Below are 21886 nucleotides of genomic sequence, written 5' to 3' on the forward strand. Positions count from 1 at the left end.
CAGATTAGTGAAGAGAAGTACAACAAAGTTGCGGCAAATCTCAAGAGGGAGTCTTATTTTGTTTAAGTCAATATTTTGTACTTTTGATTCTTTATTAATTGGTTTTATTCTCTGGGCGTGGCCCCAAGGAGTAGGTTATCCGAAAGGGTTTCTGAACTTTGTAAAAATTCGTTATGTTCTTTATTGTTTTGCACTGTCTTTTTATTGTGTTTAGTTTCTGTCGTGACAAGTTTGGATTCTGTCCCGATAGAACTGTAATCTGTGTAAACAGTTAATTACCATTCCGCACTTTAATTAATTCACATGGTTTAATTAATTTGGTAATTACTAAAAACGAAATTTCAGTGTCCCAGTTCAATAAAATATATATTGTATACAGTGTCTCTTTCTCTTTGTGCCGCTACACTTAACAGTCTGGATAAACTGTTCTGTCTTAAACAAAAGATAAACCATAAATATAATCTTCATTAAATAAAGCTCTCACTTTATTTAGCGATTACGAACAGTTTTTAAATTATTATCTTGAATTAAATCCTCTTGTATATATATAAATACACATATACTTAATTCAAGATCATATCAATAATATTGGATTTTTATGATAAATGATGTATAATTAAATACAAATATGAGTGCAAAATATTAACTTTATTTAACTAACAGTAATCGTTCATACAGAAATACGCTTTAATGACACAAATCCCAACGTATATGACATTATTTATTGATTTAAAATTTAAATGGTAATTAAAAAATATAATAATTTCTAAATAAAATCAATCAAACTTGCGTTGGGTCGAGAATATTGAGAGCCCCACCAATAAGACTTAAAAGTGAAGCCCCTTATATATATATATATATAAATATATTTTATTCAATACAACAAGACATATCTTTAGTTTATTAATTGTTGACTTTAGTACTAAATTTATTATTGGCTAGTTGCTATTTCTACTATGGAGTTAATACTTTTTTTAACATGAATATAGAGACCAATTGACAATTCAAACATATACGATACTAATAAATGAATACAAATTTGATTGCATGAATTGAAAATAATTCTTCTACAATGTTTATATTAACACTAAATATAGATATACACTTAAAATACAAAAACTGATCACGTGTAATTGTAATGTATACATTATTATATTGTTATTTAGAATATTATATAAATGTTGTATAAAATCGTATGTAAAAAAAAATATTACTTTCTACTATTTGTTGTCGCACTACAAAAAACCTCACTTTTATTAGCGCAAATTTGCACTGGAAAAAGTAAGCTTTTGTGCCGGCAAAGGTCTGCGACGTACCTCGTCGCTAATTTTACTTTTGCCAACGCAAAATGTAATGCGCCGGCAATGGTATCTTTTGGCGACGAAAAAATGCGCCGAAAAAAATAAGGATACGCCGGCAAAAAATTTTGTCGCGTTGTTGTGGAAAACACTTTTAGCGGCGCAAAAATGCGCCGCAAAAGATGACTCTTTTAGTGGCACATTTTTGCGCCGGGAAACGTGTATATATGCAGTGAGGGTTGAGACTTTTGCCAATGTAATTTTGCGCCGGTAAAAGTATTTTTTAAATAATTTTTTTTATTATATTACTAATTTTATTTTCAATATATAATATTAATTAATAGATTTCGATTTTAATATATTAATAATTATTTAATTTTTTAGTAATATTATTTAATTAGAAATAAAATTAAAATTAAAATTTTATAAATAAATAAAACAATTACAATTATTAATATTTATTGTCTCCACCAAACATGAAAATATAAAAGTAATTTAGTAAAATAAATGTCTAATAAATTAAACTTTAAATAAATAAATAAAAATCTATAAATTAGTACTGCCCGCCTCATCATCCCCACCCCAGTCAGCATCATCGTCCTCGTCCGAATCCTGTTCTGGTAAGTCAACAGTAAAACCAGGAGCCATTTCACCAACCTGCTTCAACAAAGCACTGAGCAGAAGATATTTACACCGTTGACGACTCTCAAGTTTAGTCGTATGCTTTTTTAGGTTCATATTTTCTAGCATAATGTCCTCACTTCGCTGCAAAATGGTGTCCACTTCAGGTGGCAATTGTCTAGACATTTGAGAAGTTGACAAAGATGCTGCCCTCTTTGCGCCAATTTCCTTCAACCTAGGCAACCCCCCAAACCCTTTCTTATAACGCGAGCGGGGTCCAAGGACATCCGTGACAATATCCATATCAGGCGGAAACTGACCGTCGACATTATCGCCGACACAAGAAGCAGCAGATGATACAGGGGCCGTACTCTGGGATGCTCGACGCTCGGTCATCTCAGTCTGCACAATAAAAAGTACGTATCTCGAATTCCAATATAACATTATTTGAAAACCTAACTTATAAATTGTTAATATAACAACATATAAAATATAACTTTATTATCTATCTGCCAACATCCTATCATTAATGACTGCAGACCAGTGATTGAAAAAGAATGTAATTAATTTTGTTCCTGTATCAGGGAGCAAGTGGGCTAAAGTAAATTTGGTCATGAAAATCCATATCTAAATCAAAATCATGAAGATGTTGTTGATATATACGGTAAGTGCAGTTAATTCCATTAATGGGGAATTTACGTCTCTAAACATATACATCAACTATATTTGCATGTGTTTTGATTTAGATATAGATTTTCATGACCAAATTTACTTTAGCCCACAAGCTCCCTGATACGGGGACAAAATTATTTACATTCTTTTTTTATCTTAGTCTACAGTCATTAATCATAAAAATATTGGCACATAGATTATAAAGATTTAATTGTTAAAAATTTAATTAATAATTAATAAATAATTACTAATTGACAACAACCGATTAATAATTAATATTTATTAATTATTTACTAAACTTTTTTAAAGTTAAATGATCATAAATTAGTTAAGGTTATGCAACTTACATGTTTTTTCGCTGCTACATCACTAATCCACTTATCCTTCTTCTTGTGGAGGTGCTCGAATGTGTCGATCATGCTCGGGAGCTCGCCAGTAGATGGGTCCATCTAAAAAAGCAAATTATTTAAACATTATGACATTTATATATTTTCATAAATGTAAGGATATAGGTTATTATAATTTACGTGATCATAAACATGGGCAACGATGGATTTGGAACTGTGTCCTCCTAGTATGGTCATTTTTGCTCGAGCTTCTTTATTTTTCTTCGATATACGCTTCAAACAGAAAACAGTACTCATTAATCTAGATTGTAATTTTATAATTAAAAATTAATGTAAAATCTACGGCATACCTTCTGAGAATCAGAAGCCCAAAAATCGCATAGAATTGCCCAATCAGAAGAAGTAATCGACCCAAAAGGTTTTGACTTCGCTCTCTCATTGTCCACCTCTCCTCCAACCTCTACCCAGTGTTTCTTCATCGTGTGGCGCCAATCAGTCAGATGTTTTTGCATTTTTCTTACCATGGAATCGTTGATTACTGGATTGTCTTGTGGATAAATGAATTTGTCCTAAAATCACAATTAAATTTGGAATTTGTTAAAATATTATGAAGATAGACAAAATATTTAATAGTGAGTTATTAAAGGTTTAAAAAATTCTTACAGATAGCCTATTTCGAATAACTTGGATATCAGTTGGTTTTACTTGTTCCCAAGCTAGTGTAGTTGGGGGTACGGTGTTACACAAATAACGAGCCATGGAATTGTTGAACCACTTGTCGTACGTTTGAATAGCTTTTCCAGTTTGTGCATCAAACTCTACTTTCAAATGACTAACTTTTTTGGTGGCCAGCTCCTTCTCGATATTGGCACCATAATAAGCTCCCCTACCCCTCTTGGAGCCACCACCTGTGTCATTACTTGGTTCGGCCATTCTACATTAAAATATTCATTAATTAACTAATTCAAATTATGTATGTCTGTTGTTTTTTGTTATAAAATTAACATTTATTCATTATGGTCTTCCTCAACCTACCATATTCCAACCTAGTGGATCCCTTGGAGATAGTAAGTAGTCATGTACTTTTCCACATTTTTTCAAGATGTTTCTCAAACATCTTGAAAAAATGAGGAATAGTACATGAATACATTGGTTATCCCCAAGGCATCCACTAGGTGCATGTCTATTACTTTATATATATATATATATATATAAAATTAATATTTTATTACTTACGGTATTTCCAAACCTACCCTATTCCGACCTAGTGGATCCCTTGGAGATAGTAAGCAATCATGTAGTTCTCCTCATTTTTTCAAAATGTTTCTCAAACATTTTGAAAAAATGAGGAGCAGTACATGAATACATTGGCTATCCCCAAGGCATCCACTAGGTGCATCACTATTATTTTTTGTTATAAAATTAACATTTTATTACTTATTGTCTTTCCCAACCTACCCTATTCCGACCTAGTGGATCCCTTGGAGATAGTAAGCAGCCATGTAGTAATTCTCATTTCTTCAAGATATTTCATCAAATATCTTGAAAAAATGAGAACCAGTACATGAATACATTAATTATCCCCAAGGCATCCACTAGGTGCATCACTATTGTTTTTTGTTATAAAATTAACATTTTATTACTTATTGTCTTTCCCAACCTACCCTATTCCGACCTAGTGGATCCCTTGGAGATAGTAAGCAGACATGTTCTAATACCCATTTTTTCAAGATATTTCATCAAATATCTTGAAAAAATGAGTACCAGTACATGAATACATTGACTATCCTCAAGTCATCCAATAGGTGCATGTGTACCTATATCTGATACTATCATTAATTAATGATAATAAATAACGTTTTCATTGAATTAAATAAAAAGTTACATATATTTTTTCGAATTACATATCACTGTCCTCATCATCACTAACTACAACATCATTACGGACACCACTATCACTATCACTATCGACTAGAACATTGTTTTCATCCTCATCGTCTTCATACTCGGCCAACGTGTCGTCTTCAAATTCAACTTCATCATCGACAACAAATTCATCTGAACCTTCGCCAACCAAATCATCGACGTTGTACACTTCAGTGGTGTACGCCCTGATTTTCCAATGGGCTATTAGCGAGCTAAAGTATGGCCTAATTATATCAGCCACGTGGATACCCCATGATCGGAGCTGCCATCGTTAGGTCCTACCTCTTTAGCTCGAGGTAACAAAAGGTTCATCAAGATTACTCAAGGGTCGAGTCAGGACTATGAAGGCCGCAGGTCGAGAAGGCATCCAGCTCGAGGTACGAACTGGAGTTGGAAGCTATGGCCTTTTATAATGTCAACCACGCAATATAAACGTGCATATATCAGACATCACGTGTCTAATATATCCCTGAATTCTCGGACACACAGCATGAACGTGCGTATTCAGATTGGTGCACTAATCTCTTTCTCTTATTTCTTAATTACCTATTGGCGAAGAACCGCATCAACAGATTGGTGCTTTCATTGAGAGCTAGTTAGATTGGTGATATCGCAAACATCCAACTATGGTGACCACTCGATCAAGACACGGTAATGAGGCGGACCAACATGATGGGCAGGAGGCTCATCATGCTGCCATCTCCGGTGAGCAAAATCCTGAAGTCCAGCAGCGGCCGGGCAAGCAGCCGATAGCCAGGATGACACTAGAAGTTCGGCACCCCGGCCACCTAATCTGAACCCGGATTTTTACACGGCAGTAGAGATGGAGAACGCTTTGCTGAGGAGCCAACTGGCGAAAGCTAGTCAGCAGATTAAGGAGGTGTTGGCCCGGTTACCCCCTCTTACAACCGACGATAACGTCACAAAGAGGCAAGGCGAGACTCGTAAGTCCCGCCGGGGTAATCGGTCCAGGCCTAGCCGCTCGGACAGACCTCCGACGTCCAACTCTACTCCCTCATCGCACCACCGAAAAGCAAAATTCGAAGAAATACCCAGAGCCGAGCAACAATATAGCCACTCGGTCCGAACTTCAACTCCCAGCTCACTGCCAGCCTCGAGCGCACCCAGGAGGGCTCGAGGGAGTTCTAGATCGCCAGGCACGGGGCCCGCAAGTTGGCAGGGCCGAAAGGCCCCCACCTAACTTGATCTGCCCTGGTGGAACCAAGATTGCATCCCCAGTCAGACATCCTCCGTCACCAATAAGATATCCCTCTACTCCTCAGCCTATCCAAGATATTCCATATTATGGGAGCCCCGCCATCCGCAGGACCTTCCCATCGTGGCAGGGCACCCAGAGGGAGCTTGAATCCTCACCCCTAGAGGCGGACTCCGAGCTTCTCTAACGGGAGCTACTGGACCGGCAGTCGCCGGAGTGACCTTTCTGGCAGAGACCTGCGTCAATGCTTAAGCTCGGCACAAAGTCCTCAAGCCACCCCAAGGGGCGACCTACGAGATCGCCTTAACTCTCATAGGGAGGACCCGGTGGGAGGTGGCAGACATGCCCGCTCAGGGGGAGACCTGTCTGAGAGACATAACGGCGGAAATGTCCCAAATAACCTATCTCAAGATAGGAGGGGCAATAACCCACCAAACGTACACAGTGGATCTGGAGATGTTGAACAGCCCCAGAATAACCAAGGAGATCAAGACAAAACCCTTGAGCACCTAGCTCAGATGGAGGAGCTAATGAGGAAGCTCCTGTCGGAGAAAGAGAAAGAAGAATATGACTCGGGGGACGAGCTTGAGCTCTTCGCCCCCAGCATAGCAGCAACGGCATACCTGCCCAGTTTCCGTATGCTGCACCTGTCTAAATTCAACGGAGACGGAGATCCGTCAGATCATTTGGGCATGTTCAATACCCTGATGATGGCCCACAACATTGGCCCTGAGCTGAGGTGTCTGATATTTCCCTCCACACTGACTGGACCAGCCAGACAGTGGTTCAAACAAAGCAAGAAAAAATCAATCAGCTCATGGAAAAAAATTTCTGCTGACTTCAAAAGGGCATTCCGAGCCTCCCAGGCTGCCCGCGTCAAGGCTGACTCCCTGGCTAACGTGAGGCAACAACCCGACGAGCCTTTGAAGGCTTACCTGAGCAGGTTCGCGAACGTCGCTGCTCGGGCCAGAGACGCAGATGACAGCTCCAAACTCATGGCTTTGAGAACTGGAATCCTCGTCGGAGGGGGACTCTGGAATGAAATACAAAGGAAGGGAGTCAGCTCGGTAAACGAATTCCTAAATAGGGCCCAAGGGTGGATCAACTTGGAGGAGGCCTAAGCCTAAGCTACAGGAACCAGCCAGGTCCCTGAGCAACCCGCTGGAGTGGGAACGGAGGTCGCGACAGCGACCCAGAACGTTACGCAGAATGACCAATTCGGTGGAGGAAAAATAAAGGGGAACGGCAAGAGCAACCAGCATGGCCCGAAGAAAAATAAGCCCGTAGAAAAATTTAAGCCAGTCTATGTGACTTATACAGAGCTCACCCACTCTAGGGAGAACATCTTCCTAGCGAACTCTGCTCGCCTCCCCTGGAAGAAGCCGGAGTCGTTAAAGCACCAGAAGGGGAAGAGAGACACCTCCAAGTTTTGTCGTTTCCACAACGACATTGGCCACAATACTGATGATTGTAGGCATTTGAAAGATGAGATCGAAACTCTCATCAGAGTCGGCCCCTTGGTGCAGTACACGCGGAACAAGGTTCCAACAAGCCGACCTGCTCCGGAAGCCCCGGCCAGTCAGCCCGGGTCTCGGGTAGATCAAGACGTCCCTCCTCCAGTTATAGGAGGAGAGATAGCCATAATCTCGGGAGGTCCACATTTGGCTGGAACGAGCAGATGTGCCCAAAAGAGGTACGTATACGAAATCAAGGCGCATAACAGAGTAGAGTTCATCCCGGAGCAGCATCTGCCAAAGCAGCAGCGATTGGAGAGGCAACCTATCATCTTTACTGAAGAAGATGCTGGCCACGTTCAGCTCCCTCATAACGACCCTCTGGTCATAGCAGTACAGCTCGCTAATCGGAGGGTTAGGAGAGTGCTGATCGATAATGGGAGCTCGGTAAACCTTTTATTCCGGTCCATGCTGGAGAAGATGGGTTTGACTGTCGCCGAGCTGAAGGCGACCTCCATGATGTTGTATGGTTTTTTGGGAGAAGGATCAGCGGCTATAGGGACGATCAAGCTGGTGATTACCTTAGGAGAGGGACCTCGGACAGTCTCGAAACTCCTCGAGTTCATGGTTATCGACTGCCCCGCCACATACAATGCTATTTTGGGCTGACCCACACTTATAGCTTTTGAAGCCATCACCTCTGTTCGCCACCTCGCGCTGAAATTCCCTTCTTCCATGGGAATATGCATGGTGCGTGGCGATCAGGTCGCTGCCTGGGAATGCTACATCATTTCCATGAAGGGAAAATCGAAACCCGGTCAGCTAACGATGGCCATCCAAGGTGGAGGAGAGGAATCTCAGGAACCTTTGACTAATCCTGAGATTGAAAAACCTCAATGCACCGGGGGGGAAAGTATCATCCTAAGTGAGGATATTGACCCCCGAATGGGCGAGGACAAGTTCGAGCTCCAAGCCATTGAAGAGCTCGAGGAAGTGATCATCGATCCACAAAATCCTTCACGAATGATCAAGCTCGGGAAAAACCTCTATGGCAAGAGAAAAGCGGAGCTGATCAAGTTTTTGCAGGATAACCTGGATGTGTTTGCATGGTCACACGAGGACATGGTGGGAATCAATCCAAATGTCATCATGCAGACCCTACATTTGGATAAGAGCGCTCCTGCAAAGTCCCAGAAGCAGAGGCGCCTGGGAACAACTCGGGCTGAGGCTTTAGAAGAAGAAGTAGCCCGGCTCAAGAGATGCAGCTTTATCCGTGAAGCCAAGTTTTCGGTTTGGGTCGCCAACCCCGTGCTGGTCCCGAAGGCCTACAGGAAATGGCGGACCTGCATCGACTTCTCTGACTTGAATAAAGCCTACCCCAAAGATTGTTTCCCCTTGCCAAGGATTGATCAATTGGTGGACGCCACGGCGGGGCACGAGCTTATGTCCTTTATGGACGCGTACTCAGGCTATAATCAGATCGCCATGAACCCAGCGGACCAAGAGCACACCAGCTTCATGACCCCGACTAACGTCTATTGCTACAAGTTCATGTCGTTCAGGCTGAAGAACGCCGGTGCTACATACCAGAGATTAGTGAATAGAATGTTTGCCAACCAGATCGGGAAGAACATGGAAGTGTACGTTGATGACATGCTGGTCAAGTCAAAGACTACCGATAACCATGTCTCCGACCTAGAAGAGTGCTTCAAGATACTAAGAGAATACGGCATGAGGCTTAACCCTCAGAAGTGCACTTTCGGGGTCGCATCTGGAAAACTCCTGGGTTTCATCGTCAACACTAGAGGAATCAAGGCTAACCCGGATAAGATCAAGTCATTGCTCAAGCTTCCCTCACCCAGGTTGCGTAAAGACGTGCAAGGCCTGACAGGAAAGGTGGCAGCCCTAAATCGGTTTATTTCAAAATCCACCGACAAGTGCCTGCCATTCTACAACCTGCTCCGAGGAAACAAGAAATTCGAATGGACAGAGGAGTGCGAAAGAGCTTTCCTCGACCTGAAGGCACATCTGGCCGAGCCGCCTGTATTGTCCAAGCCAAAGGCAGGACAGCCCCTTTTCCTCTACTTAGCTGTCACCGAGGATGCAGCTAGTGCCGTATTGGTCCGAGAAGAAGACCGAGTTCAGAAACCGGTCTACTACATCAGCAAGAGACTTCTCGGGGCTGAGTCCCGATACCCGTTGATGGAAAAATTGGAGTTTTGTCTTATCATGGCCTCCCGAAAGCTCAAGCCGTATTTCTAGTCCCACTCAATACACGTCATGACCGATCAGCCTTTAAGGCTGGTTTTGCAAAAACCTGAAGCATCGGGACGCCTGTTAAAGTGGGCTATCGAAATCAGTCAGTTCGAGACTTTGTACACCCCACGAACTGCTATAAAAATTCAGGCCCTGGCCGATTTTGTGGCAGAGTGCACAGGATTCAGGGAGGATCCTATGGAAGACTCACCCCAGGTCACCTCGGCCCAGACGTCTTGGAAGATCTTCGTGGACGGCTCATCCAATGAGAACGGCTCAGTGGCTGGGATCATTTTGATATCCCCAGAGGGACATAGATTCCACTCAGCGCTGAGATTCGGATTCAAGGCCTCCAGCAACGAGGCCGAATAGGAAGCTTTGCTGGCCGGGCTAAGGATAGCCCAGGAGCTGAAGGCCAGCTCCGTTCAATGCTTCAGCGATTCCCAACTCGTGGTAAACCAGGTGCTAGGTGAATATCAAGCACGAGGAGCCAAGATGGCTGCTTACCTGGCCAAGGTAAAAGTCGAACTGTCCGCGTTTGAGCGAGGCTCAGTCGAGCAGATACCTCGGGAGCAGAACGCTAACGCAGACGCCCTCACCAAGCTCGCTACCTTTGAGGAGACGGAGACGCTGGGGTTAGTACCAGTGGAATTCCTGGAAAAACCAAGTATAGAAGAGGTCGGGGCGGAGGTTGAGATGATTGATGCCAGACCGACCTGGATGACTCCCATCCTCGAGTACCTCACCAAAGCAAAGTTACCCGAAGGACGTAATGACGCACGGCAGGTACTGTACCAGGCACCAAGGTATGCGATGGTAGATGGGGTGCTGTACCGACGAGGGCATTCCCTACCTCTCCTATGATGTGTTCTGCCAAGCGAAGCAAAGGCCATCCTGCAGGAAGTGCACGAAGGTTTTTGCGGGGATCACACTAGGGGGCAAAGCCTGGCCCTAAAGATCTTAAGGCAAGGGTATTACCGGCCCACTCTGTCAAAGGACTCGATCTCATACGTCAAGAAATGTGACAAGTGTCAGCGATTCGCCACAGTTGCCCGTGCTCCCCCAGTCGAGCTGAAGATGATCTTGTCCCCATGGCCATTTGCAGTCTGGGGAATCGACTTGGTTGGCGCCCTCCCTACTAGAAAGGGAGGGGTTCGCTACGCTGTGGTGGCCATCGACTACTTCACGAAGTGGGCTGAGGCAAAACCTTTGGCAACGATAACTTCCAAGAAAGTTCTCGACTTAGTGGTCAAGAACATTATCTGCGGGTTCGGGCTACCAAAGAAGATCGTATCCGACAATGGGACTCAGTTCGACAGCGACCTCTTCACCGAATTTTGTGAAAGGTACGGAATTGTGAAAAGCTTCTCATCCGTAGCCTATCCGCAGGCGAATGGCCAGGTCGAGGCCGTCAATAAGAAGCTAAAGGCGAGCCTTAAAAAGAGACTAGACGAAGCCAAGGGGGTCTGGCCAGAACAGCTCCCCCAGGTTCTATGGGCATACCGGACCTCGCATCGAACTCCTACGGGTCATACTCCTTTCTCCCTGACTTTTGGGAGTGAGGCAGTCCTCCCTGTCGAGAGTAAGGTATCTTCGCTTCGAGTCCAAACATATGACCAGGACCGCAACCACGAACTACTTTGCGCTTCCCTTGACCTGGTTGATGAAAGACGAGAAGATTCGCAGCTTCAGCTCGTGCATTACCAGCAAAAAATCAATCGTTATTTCAACTCAAAGGTTAAAAAGCGCGCCTTTAGCATTGGCGACCTGGTCCTCAGGAGGGTCTTCTTGGCCGGTAAGGATCCCAAAGATGGAGTGTTGGGACTGAACTGGGAAGGGCCATATCAAATCACCGAGGTCATTAAGGAAGGAACTTATAAGATAGCTCGGCTCAATGGAGGGGCAGTCCCACGAACTTGGAATGCCATTCATTTGAAGAAATATTATCAGTAGCACCCTTGTAAGGCTTAAAGGCCACTTTTTGTTAAGCAATGAGAATTAAATCTTTGTTTATTATTGTGTATATTTGTGAGTGTAATCTCAAGTAACCACAAAAGACCCTTTCCTAGTTACTTGGGGGGCATACGGTACCTGGATATAACCAGGTTGCCTTAAAGGCTTAGAAGTTGATTCAAATTGATTGATCGTTGATTTTCTTAAAAAACACGAGACATTGATAAGGGATTAACGCGAACTAAGCCATATCCTGGATATAACCAGGTTGCCTTAAAGGCTTAGAAGTTGATTCAAATTGATTGATCTTTGTTTTTCTTAAAAAACACGAGACATTGATAAAGGATTAACGCGAACTAAGCCCTATCCTGGATATAACCAGGTCGCCGTAAAGGCTTAGAAGTTGATTCAAATTGATTGATCGTTGTTTTTCTTAAAAAACACGAGACATTGATAATGGATTAATGTGAACTAAGCCCTATCCTCGATATAACCAGGTCGCCGTAAAGGCTTAGAAGTTGATTCAAATTGATTGATCGTTGTTTTTCTTAAAAAACACGAGACATTGATAAAGGATTAACGTGAACTAAGCCCTATCCTGGATATAACCAGGTCGCCTTAAAGACTAAGAGGTTGATTCAAATTGATTGATCGTTGTTTTTCTTAAAAAACACGAGATATTGATAAAGGATTAACGCGAACTAAGTTTTCAAACTAACGTCCTGGACATAACCAGGTCATAAAACTTAGAAGTTAATTCAAATTGATTGATCGTTGTTTTTCTTAAAAAGCACGAGATATTGATAAAAATTAACGTGAACTAAGTTTTCAAACTAACGTCCTGGACATAACCAGGTCATAAAGCTTGGAAGTTAATTCAAATTGATTAATCGGTGTTTTTCCTAAAAAGCACAAAATATTAGTCAAGAATTAACACGAACTAAGTTTTTCAAAGCAATGACCAAAATGCGTAGAGGCAAAAGGAAATAAATCAATTAAATGCAAAAATTGATAAAGCCAATTGTCTCGAGGTGGAAAAACCTCATACAAAAGTTACAAAAAAAAAATAATAATAATGTGGGTGCAAAGAGGCCCTAGGCTCCACCGGGATGCTCTATTGAGGTCGCCCTCTCGCCCTCCTACTCGGCCACTGTGGAGGTCTCCCCGATCTCAGGGGGCGCCTCTCGCTGAAGACGATCTTTGAACTCCTCCAGGAAGGGCTCCCAGACTTCCGCTCCTAGGAAGGAAAAGTCGCCATCAGGGTTGAAGACCCAGAAGTGGTATAACATGTCCTCCATGGCGGAGCTGGAGGCCGCCTTCTCTTTTTCAAGGGCGGCCTTAGCCTCCTCGGCCTCGGCTTTTGCGGTGTCCAGCGCGGCCCGGGCAGTCCTGGCCTCCTCGAGTTCGGCTGTTACAACGGCTAGGGCGGCCTTGTTAGCCTCGACCTCTTCCAGCTTGGGGCGGGACGCTTCCAGCTCGGCCCGCGCGGCTGCCAAGACATCCTTGGCCTCCTGTTCCTGCTTTTGGGTTGTCTTCAGGGCGGCCAAAGTAGTATGCTGGGCGGCCAAAACATCCTGATGCTCACCCCTCCTGTCCTCGAGGCAAGCCTTGGACCTAAATATGCGTCAGTGAAGAGCCAAGGCACCCTGCAAAGCAAAGAGGCAACTGCCTTAGACAAAAAAAAAAAAAGAAGGAACGCACGATGCATGGAAACCAAAGGGTACAAAGTGTAAAACCGGCTTACCATTAGAGCCATTCCCAGTGAAGACTCCATCACGCTCTCCGGGCTCCTTGTTTCGATCGCCTGCAGGTCCCTTTCGGTGGCGCCATAGTAGTGGTCGACGGTGTAGGTCGTCGTCACGTACACCGTCCCCCAAAAGACGTCGGGAATTTTCTCCAGGGCCTGGGGGTCCACCGAAATGCGCACCTCGGGGGGCGCAGTTGCCAAAATCCCGGGCTCCGCCCTCGTGTCCCGAACAAAGGCCGGAGCTCGTGGAGGGGGCGGGGGCATTTTCTCCACTACGGCAGGAGGTGGAGGTACCCTGGCCTGGGCAGCTGGGGTCTGGTCTTTCCCCTCTGCAGAGGACTTGGTTGGGGTCCCAGCGGCCTTCTTCGCCACCCGAAGCTTCTTCAATCTGGGCCTAGAGGCCCCAGTAGAGGAGTTCCCCCCGGCGAACATAGCTCTCAGGTCTCTATTCCCGGGCTGAGACATTTCCTCTAGCAAAACAAAGACAACATTAATATAGAAGTAAGCATTCATGCAAAAACAAAAATAAGGGGGAAAAAACAGAACTCAAGTATATATATTGAAAGGGATCCTACCCCCCGAGCTAGAAGAGGAATCTATGGTCACGACCATCGGCCCCGGAGCTTCTGCAGGGGAATCTAAGACAATGACTTCGCAGGCTGGCACGGGTTCTAGGTCCGAAACTGGCTCAGGACTAGACTCTTCTACGTATTGCCTAAGACCCGGAGCTACGATACCTTCCCGGAGCGAGGGCCATGACCGAAGATTGGTCCCATACTCCTCAAATAAGGCCGACCTAAAGGCTAAAGTGTTGTCTATGACTACGGTACCCCTAGGGCGGCTACTCTCGTAATCCAGCACGAGCCGGTCGACACACTAGAGTAGGGTTACGTCGAGGTCGGGGTTGTTTCGATGGCGTTGGACGGGCTGGTTGGGATTAAACCTAGCTAACCGAGGATCGGCGGTGGCCCTATCTAAGCCCCTGAACATGTAAGGATTACCTTGCCCAGAGGGACCTGCGGCTGCTCCAGACCGGATCCTCTCCTCGTCCGTTCTTTGGGCGACCTCCAGCGCCCGCTTCCTCCTCGTCCTTAGGAGGGGCACCTCGTCCTCCTCGTCCTCATCCCCCGCGGCCTCCTCCTCGGGGATGGGCCTCATCTTGTGAGCTAGGGGAAGCCCCCGGTGTCTCCTCAGGGCCAAGGTCTGGCTCGGTGAGATCATTTTGCACGCCAACATCGTCTCATCTGCCATGAGCTGGCGATAGTCCTTCTCACTGGGGGGGCAGACCCGTCAGTGTCTCGTACTGACTCCCGAGGATCACAGACTTGTCTGTCCTCGCGAAAATGGCTGCAGAATTATTCTAAGTCAGAAATGGATAAAGGGGGGAGCTAACCGATACTTAATTTACGAGCTAAGAGAAAAATGTACTTACAAGGACAGTTGAAGTAGTGTAGTTCGCAGTTACGAAACCCCTTGGACATAAAGAACTGGTCTTTGAAGTCATTGGGGTGGCTGGGCAGCTCAATGACCACAACCGTATTGGGAAATTGGGTCAAGTAATAGAACCCGTCGCCTCGCCCCCGCTGCTCCGGGATGGCCTTGAGGCAGAAAAAATATAGGATATCTGCCGGAGTGGGGACCTCCCACTCCTGTTTCAAGAACAGATATCTCAACTCCGCCAACAAACGGTAGGAGTTGGGGGGGGGGGGGGGGGGGAGCTTGAAAGGAGCCAACCTCACGTAGTTGAGGAAGTCGGTGAAGTATTGGTTCAGCGGGAGGAAGGCCCCAGCCTTGAAGTGCTTGTCACTCCAGGCCGCGAACTCCTCGTTGAGCGGCGCGCAGCTCCGCTCACCTTCAGTGGGAGGTCGAGCGATCAGGGTGCCTCTCCCCATCTCGATCTTGTGGGAAAGGAATATTCTATTCACTTTCCCCTGGTCAGTGATCTTCGAGATGATCCTCTCGGCGTCGAAGAAAGCATCGGGCGCCACCTCGAGCTCCTGCTCCACGACCGGCCCAAAGACGGGGATTGGGGAGTCTGTCATCACCTCCTTTCCTTTGGATTTTTGGGAGGACGAGCTGCCTGCGATCCTCTCAGGAGCGTTCTTCTTGGGTCCCATCTAGTCGCCTAGCGAACAAAAGAAGAAACTTCAGAAAAGGCGACCTAAGCATAAGGGAGAATCTAAAGCGAAGTATTTCCTTTCCACGGGCTGAGGTAATCTCAGCCCGTGGAGAGTGAGACCACGCGGCTCTGTGAACACGCACCCGTGCTCCCAACAGATCCCTGATTACTCGGAATTTGTGTGTCAGGAGGGTCAGGATAGAAATTTTTCTTGGGAGGAAAGTTTCAGTAGGCGAGAGGTGCAAAACCACCTGTGAAGCGTATCCCCTAAGCTACCCGGTTTCGCACCTAAGGTACTGGATATTTTGAACAAGCATACCCAAAAATCTACCCAAAAAATGCACCCTACTGAACCATGCTCCTAAATTTTTTTCGTCTACGATCGATGCCCTAAAATAAAAGCCTACACCCTTCATACCCACAAAAAACCAACAGAATATTGCATGCAGCTACAGGAACTATTTACCTAGGCTACAGTGAAAAGAAAATTTAAAACATGCACAGTCAGAGAACTTACGAAGTGTTTTGCTGTGGGGGAGATGAAGGGGTCATCTGAGTTGGGGCCTCACCAGAGTGACTGGTTTCAAGACCTCAAAGGAGTCCTTGCGACTGATCTTCTGGATTGCTGGGAACGGTAACCAGGAGAAAAATAGGGTTTTTTTAGGGTGAGAAGAGATAAGAAGATGGGAGATTTGGAAAATTTTCAAATAAACGGGTGGCCCATGCGTAAGGTGGCCATCCCTTTTATATACGTGAAAGGCCACGTGAGGAGGGCCGTTGGATTGCCCTGATGTGGGATCCGAGACTTTCCACTCGAAAGACGAAACAACGGCTGAGTATAGGCTAGGCCATTTAATGCGGTTCTCGAAAGACGTACCATCACCAACCATGATGTTCCACATATTCGGCGCCTGCGTAAAAGGTGGAATATGGAGAGTCCATGGAGAAGCCTAAAAGCCCCTACTGTGGCCCTACACGACGTCGTGTACCACGAGTAGGGGCTTGGGGGGCAGATGTACGCCCTGATTTTCCAATGGGCTATTAGCGAGCTGAAGTATGGCCTAATTATATCAGCCACGTGGATACCCCATGACTGGAGCTGTCGTTGTTAGGTCCTACCTCTTTAGCTCGAGGTAACAAAATGTTCGTCAAGATTGCTCAAGGGCCGAGTCAGGACTATGAAGGTCGTAGGTCGAGAAGGCATCCAGCTCGGGGTACGAACTGGAGTTGGAAGCTATGACCTTTTATAAAGTCAACCACGCAATATAAACGTGCATATATCATACATCACGTGTCTGATATATCCCTGAATTCTCGGACACGTAGCATGAACGTGCGTATTCAGACACCCACGACTAGGTTGGGCCGTGCGGCCCATTATCCCCCTTACCTGTTGATTAGACCACACTTCATTTGTCAGGGTTTAGGAATTAATCATGAATGTCACATAAGTGACATGATGGGTAAGAAGGTCACGGGATGACCCCCCCCCCCCCCCCTCACCAACTTCCAGGTGCCCTCTCCTATAAATATGGAGACCCTGGGAGTTGCAAAGGGTTAGATTCTATTATGTAAAGAAGTATCCTGTAAAGAATACCAGAAATATAGCAATAATATTGGCTGGTGGAGTAGAAGGATTTTAACCTTTGAACCACCTAAAAACGTAGTGGTGTCATCAGTCCATTAAAAGATCATTCATCTATTTCGGTTAATTACCTGTTGGCGAAGAACTGCGTCAACAAGTGGCATTGACATCAACCCGATCATACTGAAGATTATCAAAAATTGGAAGTTCTACCCATAACTGAAATGAAGAAGAATTAACTTCTTGAAATATTGGTATATCATTTGTGGTCTCAGTATCATCAACATCAGAATTTGAGAAATCCCATACATTCCTCGGAATGTATTCATTAACGAGCCTCCAATCATCCCCATTTTTCACATCTCGGAGATAATACACCAACTTCGCTTGAGATGCGAGAACGAAAGGATCATCTTTATAACATTCTTCCTTCACATATACGCTCGTAAAATTGGATTCCACTTTAATTCTACTTGTATTGAACTATCTACACTTGAATAGGACAACACTGTAACCCATCAAGTAGGACAATTCAATTACTTCTTCCAGAACTCCATAGTAGTTCACTCCTTCCTCACTTGGCACCATTACACCGCAATTTTGTGTTTTAAGCTTCATATCACGACCATGAATCAGAAATTTCACACCATTCACTATCATCCCTGGATATGAGAACACGGTGCCGCTTGATTTGTTTGCGAGAGCATACAATTCAATATTCACTTCAGTAGGTGTTAACTCATGCAAACCGTTCACCTATCAACATTAACATTGAAAGTTAGTTTTGGATTGATTAAGTGGGGTTTCGGAAAAGAATTGACTAATATACATACTCTTTCTTTGAACCACTGAGGAAAATCAGCTTCTTGTTGAACTTCAAGATTCGACCCCCCCCCCCCCCCCTCCCGTCTTCATAATTCATCCATATGCTCACTACAAATGGACAACAATGTTATGATTTTTTCCTTTACTCGGTATATAAACCAAACAAATTTATTGAAAAAAGACTAGAAAACACACCTAAGGTACTCCATAATTTCGGCACAATTGTTCAAGATATACCACTCAGCCTTTTGCTTTAACTGCAGATTGAGGAGCATACTTGATTTTTTACCAAATGGACGACCAACAGCCTTATAAATAGAATATTCCCGATTTGGTTGGGATTCAACGCGATCGTCATTCCTCTCAGGTCGATTGAATCGAGTCTCAACCCCCCGGAGGTACATTGAGCAAAAGGTTAAGGCCTCGTTGACAACGTAAGCTTCTGCGATTGAACCTTCCGGACGTGCACGATTTCTTACATACTGTTTATAAACTGCCATCGAACATTCAATGGGATACATCCACCTAAAGTGCACTTGACTGCCAAGAATTGCTTCTTTCGGAAGATGCAAACCCAAATGTACCATAATGTCGAAAAATGTTGGAGGAAATATCATTTCCAACTTGCATAAAATGGTGATAATGTCTGTCTCCATATTCTCAAGGTCTTTCACATTCAATGTCTGTGAACAAAGTTTTTTGAAAAAACCACACAACTCAATAATTGGCTTTCGAACTTCAGGAACCAAAAACGACCTAATTGCGGTGGGCAACAACTGCTGAAACAACACGTGGCAATTGTGTGATTTCAGCCCATTTATCTTGCCATTATTGACATTGAAATTCTTCGAAAGGTTTGCAGCAAAACCGTCCGGGAATTCAACTGACTTCACAAATTCACAGAAAACTTGACGCTCCGGGACACTGAGGGTGTAATTGGCGTGTGGTTTCTTCCATTTGTCTCCCTCTTTGCGGAGGTGGAGTTTTTCCCTAATTTTCATGTCTGCTAGATCAAGTCTTGCCTTGTTAGTGTCTTTAGATTTTCCCTCTAAGTTCAACAAAGTTCCCAAGACACCGTCGCAAACATTCTTCTCAATGTGCATTACGTCCAAGTTATGCCTCAGCAATAATTCCTTCCAATAATCAAGCTCGAAAAATATGCTCTTCTTCGACCAATTAAGTTCAATTGGAGCCCTTTTGTGTTTCTCAGGATGTCTAATCTGCAAATTCTCTAATTGCTTCAACACATCATCACTAGAGTAATCTTTCGGTGGTGGCCTGAGTTCCTTGTTACTGTCGAATAGTGCTCGTTTGCTCCTCCATTCATGATCCATATCAAGAAACCTCCTATGGCCAATGTATGCAATTTTACTTCTAATCCCTACAGAGGGAGTTTCTTCATTGCATGTGGGACACCCAGACATCATACCATAAGCTGGGTAGTCGTTAATGGTCCACAAAATTGCTGCACGCATATTGAACAAGGTATTATTGTATGCATCTCGTGTGTCGACACCATTCACCCATAACTCCTTCAACTCGTCAAGCAAAGGTCTCATATAGACATCGATATCTTTTCCAGGTGAAGAAGGACCTGGAATTAGAATAGACAACATTAATGACTGTGGTTTCATGCACTTCCACGGCGGCAAGTTGTATGGGACAAGTATCACAGGCCACATGCTGTAAGAGTTGCTCATGTTCCCAAAAGGATTGAAACCATCTGTAGCCAACCCAAGCCTAACATTTCGAGGTTCAGCTGCGAAAGATGGGTACAACTCATCAAGGTGCTTCCACGCCTTACTGTCAGCGGGATGCCTCATCACACCATCTTCCTTTTGCCTTTTAGAATAGTGTCATCTCATATCCTCTGCAGCATATCTGGAACTGTACAATCTTTTCAATCTCAGCGCAACGGGAAGTACCGCATGACCTTATGGGCCACTTTCTTCCTGTTCCCACGATTATCTTGCCAGTGACACTCACCACAAACCGGACAGAATTCCAAATTCGCATTCTCCTTCCAAAACAGTGCACAGTCATGCTTGCAAGCATCGATGAACTCATATCCCAATCCAATACTCCACAACTTTGCCTTCACCTCATAGTTAGACTTAGGTAAAATTGTTCCATCAGGCATAACGTCGACTAACAATTCCAGGAAACCATCAAAGTAATGATTGCTGCACTTGTTAATAACTTTCAGATGCATCAGCTTCACCAAGAAGTTCAACGCGGAATACTTTCGGCAACCCGGGTACAGTTCACTTGACATCTCCTTAAATAAATTGTCATACTTGTCGCGATGTTGAGGATCATCTTGGGGAGGATCATTATAGTTTCCAGCAGGAACGTCATCTTCAGCGTAAACATCCTCCAGGATATCCGCTATCACATCTCTATCATGATCTCGTACCACAGCTGGTGGCGACGGCAGAGCCTCTCCATGGTAATGCCACACTTTGTAGGACTGTATGATGCCATTGTTGAATAAATGCATCGAAATTGCATTTATAGGCTGGAACTTAACATTCCCACATTTCTTGCACGAACAGCGAACCAAATCCCGATCATTCAACTGATTTTTGGTGATATCGAAGAACTCCTTAACACGATTTCTATACTCTAGAGACCAACGATTCCTCGCACTCATCCAGCTTCTGTCGCTCGCCATCTTTAAGTGAAATAATTAAGAAAATATTAATAATTGTCTTAAAATGAGGGAAATGATAGTCAAAATATTTCATGACTGTTTGTCTCTCTAATTATCACTAACTGATAATAATATCCTATCTCTGGCAAAAATAATTATTTATAGGGATATTTACGGCTAAAATACTCAAGCTTACAACTTACTAACACTTAAATGACACGTGGCACCACATGATTGGTAAACATTATTATTATTATTATTATTATTATTATTATAAATAATTTTCATAAAAAATATCATTTTATATTTTTCATTTTTTTAAAAAAAATCAAATTTGTTGTTTATCAATTTAAAAGTAACAAAAAATAAAATTTTCTCATTTTAAAAAAAAAAATCAAATTTGTTGCTTTTAATCAATTATTTAAGATTAAGTAAAAAAAAAATATTTAATCTTAAATTATTGCTTGGATTTTAAACAAAATTACTTAATCTTTAATTGAAAAAAAGTAGACAAAATGATAAATAGGAAGATTTTAATAATAATAATAATAAATTAAAAATTTTGAGGATATTAACAATAAAAAATTTAATTTAAAAAAAAATGTGTTTTTCATACTTAATCTTAAATTGAAAAAAAATTTGAATTTTTTTTTGAAAAAAATGTAAATTTTATTTCTTGTTAATTTGAAAATTATTTTAAGAATAATAACAATGTGGACCAATCATGTAGTGCCACGTGTCCTTTGACCAGTCAACTTTAACATTTAACACTGTGTATCTCTAATTGCAAGTAAATTTCACATTTTGGTACTTTTGCCACCAAAAAATCAATTTGGGTATTTAAGTGTTAGTAAGTTGTAAGTTTTGGTATTTTAACCGCAAATATCTCTTATTTATATTTACCAAAGAAAATATTGCTAATTATTAATTATTACAATTTTTTAAATCATTTACTTATTTATTACTTTTATTTTAAAATTAATTTGATTATACATTAATTTCATTTTGTAATTTTTTATTAAATTCTTCAATTTGTATTGGATTATTTACTTAATTAATAACAATTTTATTATATTTATATTTTACTTAATTATATTTTATTAAATCATTTATATTTTTAACTTTTTCAATTACAAAACATCTAATATTAATGTTAAAATTAATTATTAATTATTATGATTGGTAATTTTATTTTATTTAAATTATAGTTAAAA

This window comes from Humulus lupulus, chromosome 9 (assembly GCF_963169125.1).
Source record: "Humulus lupulus chromosome 9, drHumLupu1.1, whole genome shotgun sequence".
In the NCBI taxonomy this organism is placed as follows: domain Eukaryota; kingdom Viridiplantae; phylum Streptophyta; class Magnoliopsida; order Rosales; family Cannabaceae; genus Humulus; species Humulus lupulus.